Genomic DNA, 12,793 nt, shown 5'->3' on the forward strand with positions numbered 1-12,793 from the left:
TATATTTTAATGGGGGGTGTCCATGCTTATAATTTGGGGGAGGGGGGTGGAAAGTTAAGCAAAACTGACACACAACCATTGTATTTCACAAAATATAAAACACCCTGCATCTATAGTCCCCCCATCTCTCAAGCTGTAAAGTAATCTCTTCTTTTTCTTTGTTTTCATTAAAAATAATAAGGTAGGGTTCTGGGCTAGATAAGATGAATGCTCACCTAACAGAGTCCAGCAGTGGAGTCCATGGTAGTGACGCGATATGAAGAACTGCAGGTGACATTGTTTGGAAATGGTATTTCATAGTTCTGTTTTCCTAATTCAATTTTTGGAGGATAAGTAAGACAGATTTCCCTTTATAACTTCTAAATGCTTTAAAAACTAACTATATTTCACAATTTTTTCCGTAGTCTAGATGTCACTGGTTTTGATACTCTAAGTGACCTCATTAACTCTAGAGGGATCAACATAATCTCCAAGCAGTAGAATCCCAGCTCTATGTACCTACATCTCATCTGTCTTTCTTGAGTTCCATTCACTACACATCTCCAATACCACTGTCTAATGGACATTTTAAATTGGATATCCCCTAGGGATTTCAAATTCAAAATTCTGAGAACTCATAATATGCCTACACACATACACAACAAATAAAGTATCCACATCTTTTCCTAACATTCCAGCTTTTCTTGAGAATATCTCCATCTTTCCAGTCACTATGATTCACAACTTATCCTTTTTCATCCTTCCATCTCCAACTAGTTACAATGTCTTTCCAAATATAATTCCCCATCTCTAGTACCTGTTCCTTTTCTCTCCTCTAACATGATCTCCGCTCTAGATCAGGACTTCATCATCTCTCACCTTGTATGTTACTATAGCCTTTTAATTGGTCTCCAAGCTTCTAGTACCTCAACTTTCAACTCCATTCTCTGAACAGCTGCCAACACAATTGTCCTAAAACATAGTTTGATTGCATCACTTTCCCACTCAAAAAGCTTCATTGGCTGTGGGATTAAAAACAAACTCCTCTCTTCGGTATTCAAAACTCTTCAAAAATTGGCTTCAGCCTACCTTTTCTGACTTCTCTCTCTCTCTCTCTCTCTCTCTCTCTCTCTCTCTCTCTCTCTCTCTCTCTCTCTCTCTCTCTCTCTCTCTCTCACACACACATTATAGAATCTTAAACTTTCTTGAATGCTCACCCAAGCATCACATCCTACAGAAGAACATTCCTGATCTTTCCAATCACTAATTTTTCCTTATAACCCCTCCAATAACTTATGCTTGCTTAATAGATATTTTGTACCTACTTATATGTATGCAAGTCTTCATCAGTATAACTTAAGGTTATTTGATTTAGGTATTGTTTCCATTTTGTTTTGTCTTTTTATATCCATCAACTAGTATATGCAAATGTTTAATAATTGTTGGTTGATGGATTGAACCATCCTTCTATTATAAAGAATTCATATGCATGCTTCATTTTTAAAACTTTATTGTGATCTTATTTGCAATAAGTGGAAAAAGTGAGGAAAAATGCACTTATGTAATACAAGATCATCCTATTTGTAATTTTGATGTTGAACTGTCAACATAAAAGGAAAGGACTGGATAAAGGAATATAATGACTATGAATGTCAGAGTTTCTGTGTGTATGGAGAGAGAGAGAGAGAGAGAGAGAGAGACTGAGAAATTGAGAGAGAGAAAACCTTTAATATGTAAAAGAATTTCTTTGTTAAGTAAGTAGATGAATAATTTCACCCCATGAGGGAAGAGGCTTTGTTAGTTTTTGTTGAATGGTATTGGAAACTAGCATGTTACCTAACTTTAAAAAGTTTATTGATGTCTTTTGGATTTATATCAGAAATAACTTCCATCTAGAGGCAACTAAGTGGTACGGTGGATAGAACCCTGGGCCTGGAGTCAGAAAGACTCATCTTCCTGAGTTCAAATCTGACTTCAGACACTTACTAGCTGTGAGACCCTGAGCAATTTACTTAACCCTCCTTGCCTCAGTTTCCTCATTCATAAAATGAGTTGGAGAAGAAAATGGTAAACAACTCCATTTGACAAGCAAACACCAAACAGGGTCATGAAGAGACTGAAATGACTGAACAACATTTCCCTCTAAATCCTCAATTGTTTGATTCTTATAATTCAGGGGGAAACTTAAGTTAAGAAAAACTGACTTATAATCACTGTATCTCACAGAATATGCAACATCTTGCATCCATAGTCCCCCACCTCTCAAGCTGTAAAATCATTTCTTCTTTTTTTTCCCATTTTTTAAAATAAAAATTTTATTGATTTTTTTACATCACTATAGTATCTCATATATTCCTTCCCCATCTCCCTTTCAGAGAGCCATCAAATATAGCAAATAATATTTTATAAAGAGGGGAAAAGAAAAGTAAGCCCAACTGATCAATACATTGAAAAAGTGTGAAAACATGCAATGTGTAACATCTGTGGTCCCCTCTCCTCCACAAAGTGGTAAGTTAAGGATGTCTTCTCCTATCTCTTCACTCAAGTCTTCCTTGATCGTTATAATGTTACATTTATTTTTAATTTTTTAGTATATCATTGCTCTTTACATTTACATTTCTATATATCATCTTCTTGACTCTGATTATTTCCCTCTGCATCAGTTCATATAGACTTTCCCATGCTTCTCTGCATGCATCAAACACATCATTTCTTAGAGCACAATAACATTCCATTACATCCAAATGCCACAATTTATTTATCCATTTCCTAATTGATGGGCATCTACTTTATTTCTAATTCTCACCTACCACAAAAAGTGCTGCTATAAATATTTTGGAGTATATGTAGACTTTTTTTTTTTCTTATCAATGACTTCCTTAGGGGATAAACCTAGTAATGGAATCTCTGGTTCAAAGGAAATAAACATTTTAGTCAGTTTCTATTTATATTTAGTCAATATAATTTCAAATTGCTCTCCAGAATGGTTGTATCCTTTCTTTGCTATACCAACAATGTATTACTCTATCATCCCATAATCCCTCCAACAATGACTGCTAAAATTTTTTGTCATTTTTTACAATTTGCGGGGTGTGAAGTAAACTTCAGGGTTGTTTTGATTTGTATTTCTCTTCTTATTAGTAATTTGGGGCATTTTTTTATTTGGTTGTGAATATTTTGAAGTTCTTTAGAATTGTTTGTATCCTTTTTTCTATTGGGAAATATCTGTGTGTGTACATATATATGTTTGTGTTATATATTTATTAATTGTATATGTATATATATGTACATATATATGATATAACACCCTTATCAGATAACTGTGATACCATAATGCTTTTCCAATTCAACTGCTTCCCTTCTTATTGTAGATGTATCAATGCTATCTACAGAATGTTTTCATTTTTAAATGATCAAAGATGTTAATTTTATCTTTAGTAAATGCCTCTTTCCCTTATTTGGTTAAGAATATATTTCTTACTCAGAGTTGTGAGAAGTTTAGGTTCTATTCTATTCATTATAGTATGATCTTTAACATTAAGTCTTGTAGCCATTTAGAACGTATTGTGGAGTGGGATATAAGGTGTTGTCCTAAACCTAATTTGAGCCAGACTGCTTTCCAGTTTTCCCAGAAGTTTTTTATCCAATAGGGAATTTTTCCATAGGTAATTTATGTTTTCTATTTTATCAGACACTAAGTTATTGAGTTCTATTGTTTCTGAATCTCTCTTGTCTAGTCTGTTCCATTGATCTATCTCTTCATTTTTAGCCAATACCAGATGGTTTTGATGACTGCTTATTTGTAATATAGTTTGTGATCTGAAAGTGTCATTCCCTTTATCCTTACTTCTTTTCATTTCCTTTGATATTCTAGAAATATTGTTTGACAAATGAATTTTGCTATTATTTTATAAAGTTCTATAAAATATCTCTTTGATGATTTGATTGGTATTTTTAGAATTAACATTTTTATTATATTAACATGGCCTGGCCATGTACACTTGATATTTCTCCAGCCTTTTAGGTGGTTTGTTTGTTTCTTTGTTTTTCCTTTAAGAGGAACCTTGTAATTAAATCTATACAAGTCTTTTGTGTTCTTTGGAGGGTTGGTCCTCTGATACTTTATGAATTTTGTAGTTATTTTGAATGGCATTTCCATTTTTCTTATTGCTTCTTGTATTTTGTTATGATTATAAAGAAATGCTGTTGATTTGTGAGGATTTATTTTTGTAGCCTGCCATATTGTTGAAGCTATTAATTGTCTCAGTTACTATCTTTGCTGCTTCCCTGGAGTTTTTCAAATAAAACATCATAGTCTTAGCAGTTAGGTATAGTTTTATCTCTTCTTTATATATCCTTATTCCTTTAATTCCTTTCTTATGTCTTATTGTTTTTGCTAACAAATCCAGAGCTTTATTAAATAAAAGTGAAGAGAGCAGAAATCTTTGGTTCACTCCCATATTTATTGGAAAAGTTTCTACTGGATGCCCATTGCATTTGATACTTGCTTTTGGTTTTAAGTAATAAATAATAACAATAATAACTAATATTTATATAGTACTTATTATGTGCCAGGAGCTGTGCTAAGCACTTTACAATTTTTATCTCATTTGATTCTCACAACAAATCTGGGGGGTAGGTGCTATTATTATCCCCCTTTTATGGGTGAAGAAACTGAATGAAACATGGTTAAATTACTTCCCCGAAGTCACGCAATCAGTGTCTAAAGTCACATTTGAATACAGGTCTTTCTGACTCCACACCTGGAGCTCTGTCCACTTAACCACCTAAATAGATTTTTGTTGTTGTTGATACAATTTCTTGCTTTTTTTGCTTTTTTAAAATCAGTTTCACTAAGAGTTTATCAATTATATTAGTCTTTTCAAAGAACCAGCTTCTGGTTTTATAATTTCTGGGTTTTTTTTTGTTTCAATATTTATCTATTTCTGCTTCATATTTTTTTTCTCGAGGCAATCGAGGTTAAGTGACTTCCCCAGGGTCACACAGCTAATGAGTATCATGTGTCTGAGGTTGAATTTGAACTTAGGTCCTCCTGATTCCAGGGCTGGTGCTCTATCCATTGTGCCACCTAGCTGCCCCTCAGCCCTAATTTTTGATATCACTTCTGTCGTACTTGTTTTAGTTTTTTGATGTTGCAATTTTTCAATGTATATTCAGTTCATTAATCTTTATTTTCTATTTTGTTAATGTATGATTATAAGGATATTATTTTCCCTCTGAGGATTACGTTAGCTTTGGCTGTGTTTTTCAATCCAGAAATTTGTCATGTTTCATTATTATCATTTCATTTTACATAACTTTGTTTCAAGGATTTGTTATTTCACCCACTCATTTAAGATTTGTTTTTAAAGTCCCCATTTGGTTCTTCATTAGAAGATGCCATCAATCTTTTTTACCCTCCTTAATAGCATTTTATTTTTTCCAATTGCATGTAAAGTTTTCAATATTCATTTTTATAAAATTCTGAGCTCCAAATTTTTCTCCCTCCCTCCCCTCTCCCTTCATCAAATCAACAAGCAATCTGATATGTATTATACAGTCATGTTAAATATATTTCTATATTAGTCATGTTGTGACAGAGAAATCAGAACAAAAGGGAAAAAACAAAAAAACAAAAAAAAACAAAATAAAAGTTAAAATAGTATGCTTTTATCTACATTCAGACTTCATAGTTCTTTCTCAGGATGTGGTTACCATTTTTCATCAAGAGTCTTTTGAAGTGGCCTAAGTCTATATATGAAAGGTGGTCACTGCACAATGTTGCTGTTGCTGTGTATAATTTTCTCCTTGTTCTGCTCACTTCACTCAGCAACAGTTTGTGTAAGTCATTCTAGGTTTTTCTGAAGTCTACCTGCTCATCATTTCTTATAGCATGATAGTATTCCATTACATTCATATACCACAACTTGTTCAGCCATTCCCTAATTGATGGGCATCCCCTCAATTTACAAATTTTTGCTTCTGCAAAAAGAGCTACTATAAATATTTTTTGTACATGTTGGCCCTTGTCCTTTATTTTATGAACTCCTTGGGATACAGACCTAGAAATGGTGTTTCTGAATCAAATGGCATGAAGAATTTTAGAGCCCTTTGGGCATAGTTTCAAATTGCTCTCCAGAATGGTTGGATCCATTCAAAACTCCATCAACAATATATCAGTGTTCCAATTTTCCCACATCTTCTCCAATGTTTATCATTTTTCTTTTCTGTCATATTAGCCAATCTGATACATGTGAGGTGGCACCTCAGAGTTGTTTTAACTTGTATTTCTCTAATCAATAGTGATTTGGAGCATTTTTTTTCATATGATTATAGATAGCTTTAATTTCTTCCTCTGGAAACTACCTGATCATATCCTTTTACCGTTTATCAATTGGGGAATGACATGTATTCTTATAAATTTGTCTCAGTTCTCTATATATTTGAGAAATGAGACATTTATGAGAAACACTGGCTGTAAAAAAATTGTTTCTCAGTTTTCAGCTTTCCTTCTAATCTTAGTTACATTGGTTTTGTTTGTGCAAAACCTTTTTAATTTAATGTAATCAAAATTATCCATTTTGAATTTCATAATGTTCTCTATCTCTTGTTTGATCATAAATTCTTCTCTTATCCATAGATCTGACAGGTAAACTATTCCTTGCTCTCTTAATTTGTTTATGGCATCATCCCTTATGTCTAAATCATGTACCCATTTTGACCTTATCTTAGTAGAGAGTGTGAGATGTTGTTCTATGCCTGGTTTCTGCCATATTATTTTCCAGTTTTCTAAGCAGTTTTTATCGAATAGTGAGTTCTTATCCCAGAAGCTGGAGTCTTTGGGTTTATCAAACAGTAGATGACTATAGTCACTGACTACTGTGTCTTGTGTACCTAACCTGTTCCACTGATCAACTAGTCTATTTCTTGGCCAGTACCAAATAGTTTTGATGATTGCCACTTTATAATACAATTTTACATATGGTACAGCTAAGCCACTTTCCTTCGCATTTTTTTCCATTAATTCCCTTGATATTCTTGACCTTTTGTTCTTCCAGATGAATTTTTATTATTATTTTTTTCTAGCTCTATAAAATAATGTTGGTAGTTTGATTGGTATGGCACTGAATAAGAATAATTTAGGTAGAATTGTCATTTTTATTATATTGGCTTGGCCTACCAATGAGCAATTGATATTTTTCCAGTGTTTAGATATGACTTTATTTGTTTGAAAAATGTTTGGCAACTGTGTTCATATAGTTCTTGGGTTTGTCTTAGCAGGTAGTCTCCCAAATATTTTATATATTTTTATTATATGTATGTGTATACATATATACACATATATATACATATATGTTACTCAACTTTATTGTTTATAATTGAGACAAAAAATCCAAAATTATTTGAATTAAAATAATTTATGCCATGTAGGTAACATAGTCTTTTTTTAAACTATTCATTTATTTATGTATGTACATATTTATCTATCAATCTATTCCTATATCTATCCACCATCATCTTTTTTTATTTTTTAAGTTTTCAACATTCATTTTTATAATATTTTGACTTCCAATTTTTCTCTCTCCCTCCTGTCCCTCCTTTCCAACACAGCATGTAATCTGATATAGGCTATACATGAACAATCGTGTTAAATATATTTCCACATTAGTCATGTTGTGAAAGAAGAATCAGAACAAAAGGAGAAAACCGTGAGAAAGAAAAAAATTAAAAAGAGAGAAAATAGAATGCTTTGATTTGCATTCAGATTCTATAGATTTTTCTCTGCATGTGAATAGAATTTTCCATCATGAGTCCCTTGGAATTGTCTTAGATTATTGCATTGACGAAAAGAACTAAGTTTATCAAAGTAGACCATCATACTATGCTGCTGTTACTGTGTACAATGTTCTCCTGGTTCTGCTCACCTCACTCAGCATCAGTCCATGTAAGTTTTTCCAGGTTGTTTTTTTTTTTTTTTCTGAAATCTGTCTGCTCATCATTTCTTATAGAACAATAGTATTCCATTACATTCATATGCCACAACTTGTTCAGCCATTCCCCAATTGATGGGAATCCTCTCAATTTCCAATTTTTTGCCACCACAAAAAGAGCAGCTATAAATATTTTTTGTACATGTGGGTCCTTTTCCAATTTTTTATGATCTTCTTGGGACATAGACCTAGTAGTAATAGTTCCTGTGTTTTTCTTGGTAGGTAGACTCCCAAATGTTTTATATTGTCTGCAGTTATTTTAAATGGAATTTCTCTATCTCTTGCTGCTTGGGTTTTTTGGGTAACATATAGAACTGCTGATGATTTATGTGGGATTATTTTATATCCTGCAACTTTGCTAAAGTTGTTCATTGTTTCAAGTAGTTTTTTAATTGGTTTTCTATGATTCTTTAAGTATTCCATCATATCGTCTGCAAGAAGTGATAGTTTTGTTTTCTCATTGCTTGTTCTAATTCATTTGATTTATTTTTCTTCTCAATATTTCTTTTGCAATATTGAATAATTGTGGTGATAATGTTTGACTTCTGATGTTATTGGGAATGCTTCTAGCTTATCCCCATTACAAATAATGTTGCTGATGGTTTTAGATAGATACTGCTTATCATTTTAAGGAAAACTTCATTTATTCCTTTGCTCTCTAGTGTTTTGTTTTTTGGTGTTTTTTGTTTGTTTTTTTGTTTTTGGCTAGGCAATAGGGATAAGTGACTTGCCCAGGGTCACACAGCTAGTAAGTGTTATGTGTTTGAGGCCAGATTTGAACTCAGTTCCTCCTGACTCCAAGGCTGGAGCTCTATCCACTGTGCCACTTAGCTGCTCCTTCTAGTGTTTTTAATAGGAATGAGTGTTGTATTTTGACAAAAGTGTTTTTCTGCATGTGAGATAGACATATGACTCTTGTTAGTTTTGTTATTGATATTAATTATGTTGATTGTTTTCCTAATTTTGAACCAGCCTTGCATTCCTGGTATAAATCCCACCTGATTGTAGTGTATTATGCTAATGATAAATCATTGCAATCTTTTTGCTAATATTTTGCTTAAAAAATTTTACATCAATATCCATTAGGGAAATTGATCTATAATTTTCTTTCTCTGTTTTGGTTCTTTCTGGTTTAGATATCAGCATCATATTTGTGTCATAAAAGAAATTTGGTACGACTCGGCCTATTTTTCCAAATAGTTTTTATACTATTGGAATACATTGTTCTTTAAATGTTTGGTAAAATTCACTTGTAAATCTATCTGGCCCTGGGGATTTTTTTTTCCTTAGGGAGTTCATGGATGGCTTGTTCAATTTATTTTTCTAAAATGGGTTTAAGTATTCTGTTTCCTTTTGCCTTAATCTGGGCAATTTATATGTTTGTAAATATTCATCCATTTCACTTAGAATGTCAGATTTATTGGCATACAGTGGGGCAAAATAGTTCCTAATTATTGCTTTAATTTCCTCTTCTTTGGTGGTAATTTCACCCTTTGGTTTTCTTCTTTCTTTTTTTAGCCAAATTAACCAAAGTTTTCTCTATTTTACTAGTGTTTTTTTCCCCATAAAACCAGCTTTTAGTTTTATTTGTTAGTTCAATAGTTTTCTTACTTTGAATTTTATTAATCTGTACTTTGGTTTTCAGAATTTCTAATTTGGTATTTAACAGGAGATTTTTAATTTGTTATTTCAATTTTTTTAGTTGCATGTCCAATTCATTGAGCTCCTCTTTCTCTATTTTACCCATGTAAGCATTTAGAGATATACATATAGAGATATTCCTCTAAGAAATGCTTTGGCTGCATCCCATAAGTTTTGGTACATTGTCTCATTATTATCATTCTCTTTGATGAAGTTATAGGTTGTTTCTATGAATTGTTTTTTGACCCACTCCTTATTTAGGATAAGATTATTTAGTTTCCAATTAGGTTTTAGCCTATCTTTCCATGGCCCTTTATTACACCTAATTTTTGTTGCATCATGATCTGAAAAGGATTTATTTAATATCTCTGCCTTTATGTATTGAATTGTTAAGTTTTTATGCCCTAATATATAGTCAAATTTTGTGTATGTGTCATGTAATCCTGAGAAAATGATATATTCCTTTCTATCTTCATTCAATTTTCTCCAGAGGTCTATCATATCTAACTTTTCTAAAATTTTATTCACCTCTTTAATTTCTTTATTGCATATTTTGTGGTTACATTTATACAGTTCTGAGAGAGAGTTTAAGGTCCCCCACTAGCATAGTTTTGCTAGTAACTCATTTTACTGTAACTCACTTAACTTTTTCTCTAAGAATTTGGATGCTATACCACTTGGCACATATATGTTTAGTATTGATATTACTTCATTATCTATGGTACCTTTTATCAGGATGTAGTTTCCTTCCTTATCTCTTTTAATTAGACCTATTTTTGCTTTTGCTTTATCTGAGATCAGAATTGCTACCCCTGGGGTTTGTTGTTGTTTTTACTTCAGCTGAGGCATATCCTGCTCCAGTCTTTTATCTTTACTTTGTGTGTATCTCTCTGCTTCAAATGTGTTTCTTGTAAACAACATATTGTAGGATTATGGTTTTTAATCCACTCTGCTATCTGCTTCCATTTTATGGGAGAGTTCATCCCATTCACATTCACAGTTATGATTATTAACTGCATATTTCCCTCCTTCTTGTTTCCCCCCATGCTGTATATACTTTTCTCTCTCTTTTTGCCCTGTTCATCCTCACCAAAGTTTTGCTTCTGACCACCAGTTCCCTCAATCTGTCCTGCCTTCTATTAGCCCTCCCTTTCCCTTTCCTTTCCCCTCCTATTTCCCTAAAGGGTATAATAAATTTCTATACCCAACTGAGTGTGTATGTTATTCCCTCTTTGAGTCAAATTTGATGAGGATAAGGTTCAAACAATGCTCACCCTTTCCCTTCATTCCCTCTACTGTAATATGTATTTTGCACCTCTTCTCTCTTCCTCTTCTCCCAGTAGAATCATCTTTTTTTTCACTCATTTTTTATATCATCACATAAAAGTCAGCTTACACCCATACCCTCTGTCTATTTATATACCTTCTAATATCCTTAATAGAGATACAGTCTCAAGAATTACAAGTATCTTCTCATGTAGGGATGTAAACAGTAACCTTATTGAATAACATGTTGTTGTTGTTGTTTCTGTTTACCTTTTTATTCTTCTTTTGAGTATTGTATTTGAAGATTGAATTTTTTGTTCATCTCTGGTCTTGTCATAAAGAATGATTGAAAGTCCTCTATTTCATTCAATATCCATCTTTTCCCCTGAAAGATTATGCTCAATTTTGCTTTGTCATTGATTTTTGGTTGTAATTCAAGCTCCTTTGCCTTCCAAAATATCATATTCCAAGCCCTCTGGTCCTTTAATGTAGAAGCTGTTAAATGATGTGTAATCCTGACTGTGGCTCCTTGATATTTGAAATGTTTCTTTCTGGCTGCTTGCAATATTTTTTCCTTAACCTGATAATTCTGGAACTTGGCTACAATATTCCTTGGAGGTTTTGTTTTGGGATCTCTTTCAAGAGGTGATCAGTGGATTCTTTCATTGACTATTTTACCCTCTAGTTCTAGGATATCAGGGCAGTTTTCCTTGATAGTTTTTTCAAAGATGCTCTCCAGGCTCTTTTTTTGATCATGACTTTCAGGTAGACCAATAATTCTTAAATTATCTCCCCTGGATCTCTTTCCCAGGTCAGTTGTTTTTCCAGTGAAGTATTTTACATTTTCTTCTATTTTTTATTCTTTTTATTTTGTTTGACTGAATCTTGATGACTCATAGAGTCATTAGCTTCCACTTGCTCAATTCTAATATTTAAGGAATTATTTTCTTCAGTTAGCTTTTTTACCTCCTTTTAGATTTGGCCAATTCTACTTTTTTACTGATTGAAAATGTTTTATTTGTTTATTTTTTGTTTGTATTGTTAATTTCCAATCCCATGTATCCATTTCTTTTTTAAAATTAATTTATTTTGAATTATCAACAGTCACTTCCATAAGTTTTTGAGTTTTAAATTTTTCTCCCCCTCCCTCCCCACCTCCCTCTCCAAGATGGCATGCAATCTGATATAGACTATACATATACATTCCTATTAAGCATATTTTCACATTAGTGATGTTGTAAGTAAGAATTAGAACCAATAGAAGGAACCACCAGAAAGAGTAAACAAAACATAACAGAAGAAAAAAATAGCAAATAGTATGTTTCAATCTGCATTCAAACTCCATAGTTATTTCTTTGGATGTCGATAGCATTTTTCATCATGAGGCCTTTGGAGATGTCTTAGATCCTTGTATTGCTGAGAAGGGTTAAGTCCATTAGTATTAGTCATCACACAACGTGGCTGTTATTGTGCACAACGTTCTCCTGGTTCTGCTCACTTCACTCAGCATCAGATCATATAAGTCTTTCCAGGTTTTTCTGAAGTCAGCCTGTTCACCATTTCTTATAGCACAATAGTATCCCATTACATTCATATACCACAACTTGTTCAGCCATTTTCCAATACATTGGCATCCTCTCAATTTCCAATTCTTTGCCACCACAAAAAGAGCTGCTATAAATATTTTTGTACATGTGAGTCTTTTGCCCATTTGTATGATCTCCCTGGGATATAGCCTTAGAAGTGCTTTTGCTGGGTCAAAGGGTATGCATATTTTTATAGCCCTTTGGGCATAGTTCCAAATTGCTCTCCAAAATGGTTGGATCATTTCACAACTCCACCAACAATGCATTAGTGTTCTAATTTTTCTACATCTTCTCCAACATTTATCATTTTCCTGTTTTGTCATGTTGGCC

Source organism: Vombatus ursinus, unplaced genomic scaffold, assembly GCF_900497805.2.
Source record: "Vombatus ursinus unplaced genomic scaffold, bare-nosed wombat genome assembly UNPS02014791.1, whole genome shotgun sequence".
Lineage (NCBI taxonomy): Eukaryota > Metazoa > Chordata > Mammalia > Diprotodontia > Vombatidae > Vombatus > Vombatus ursinus.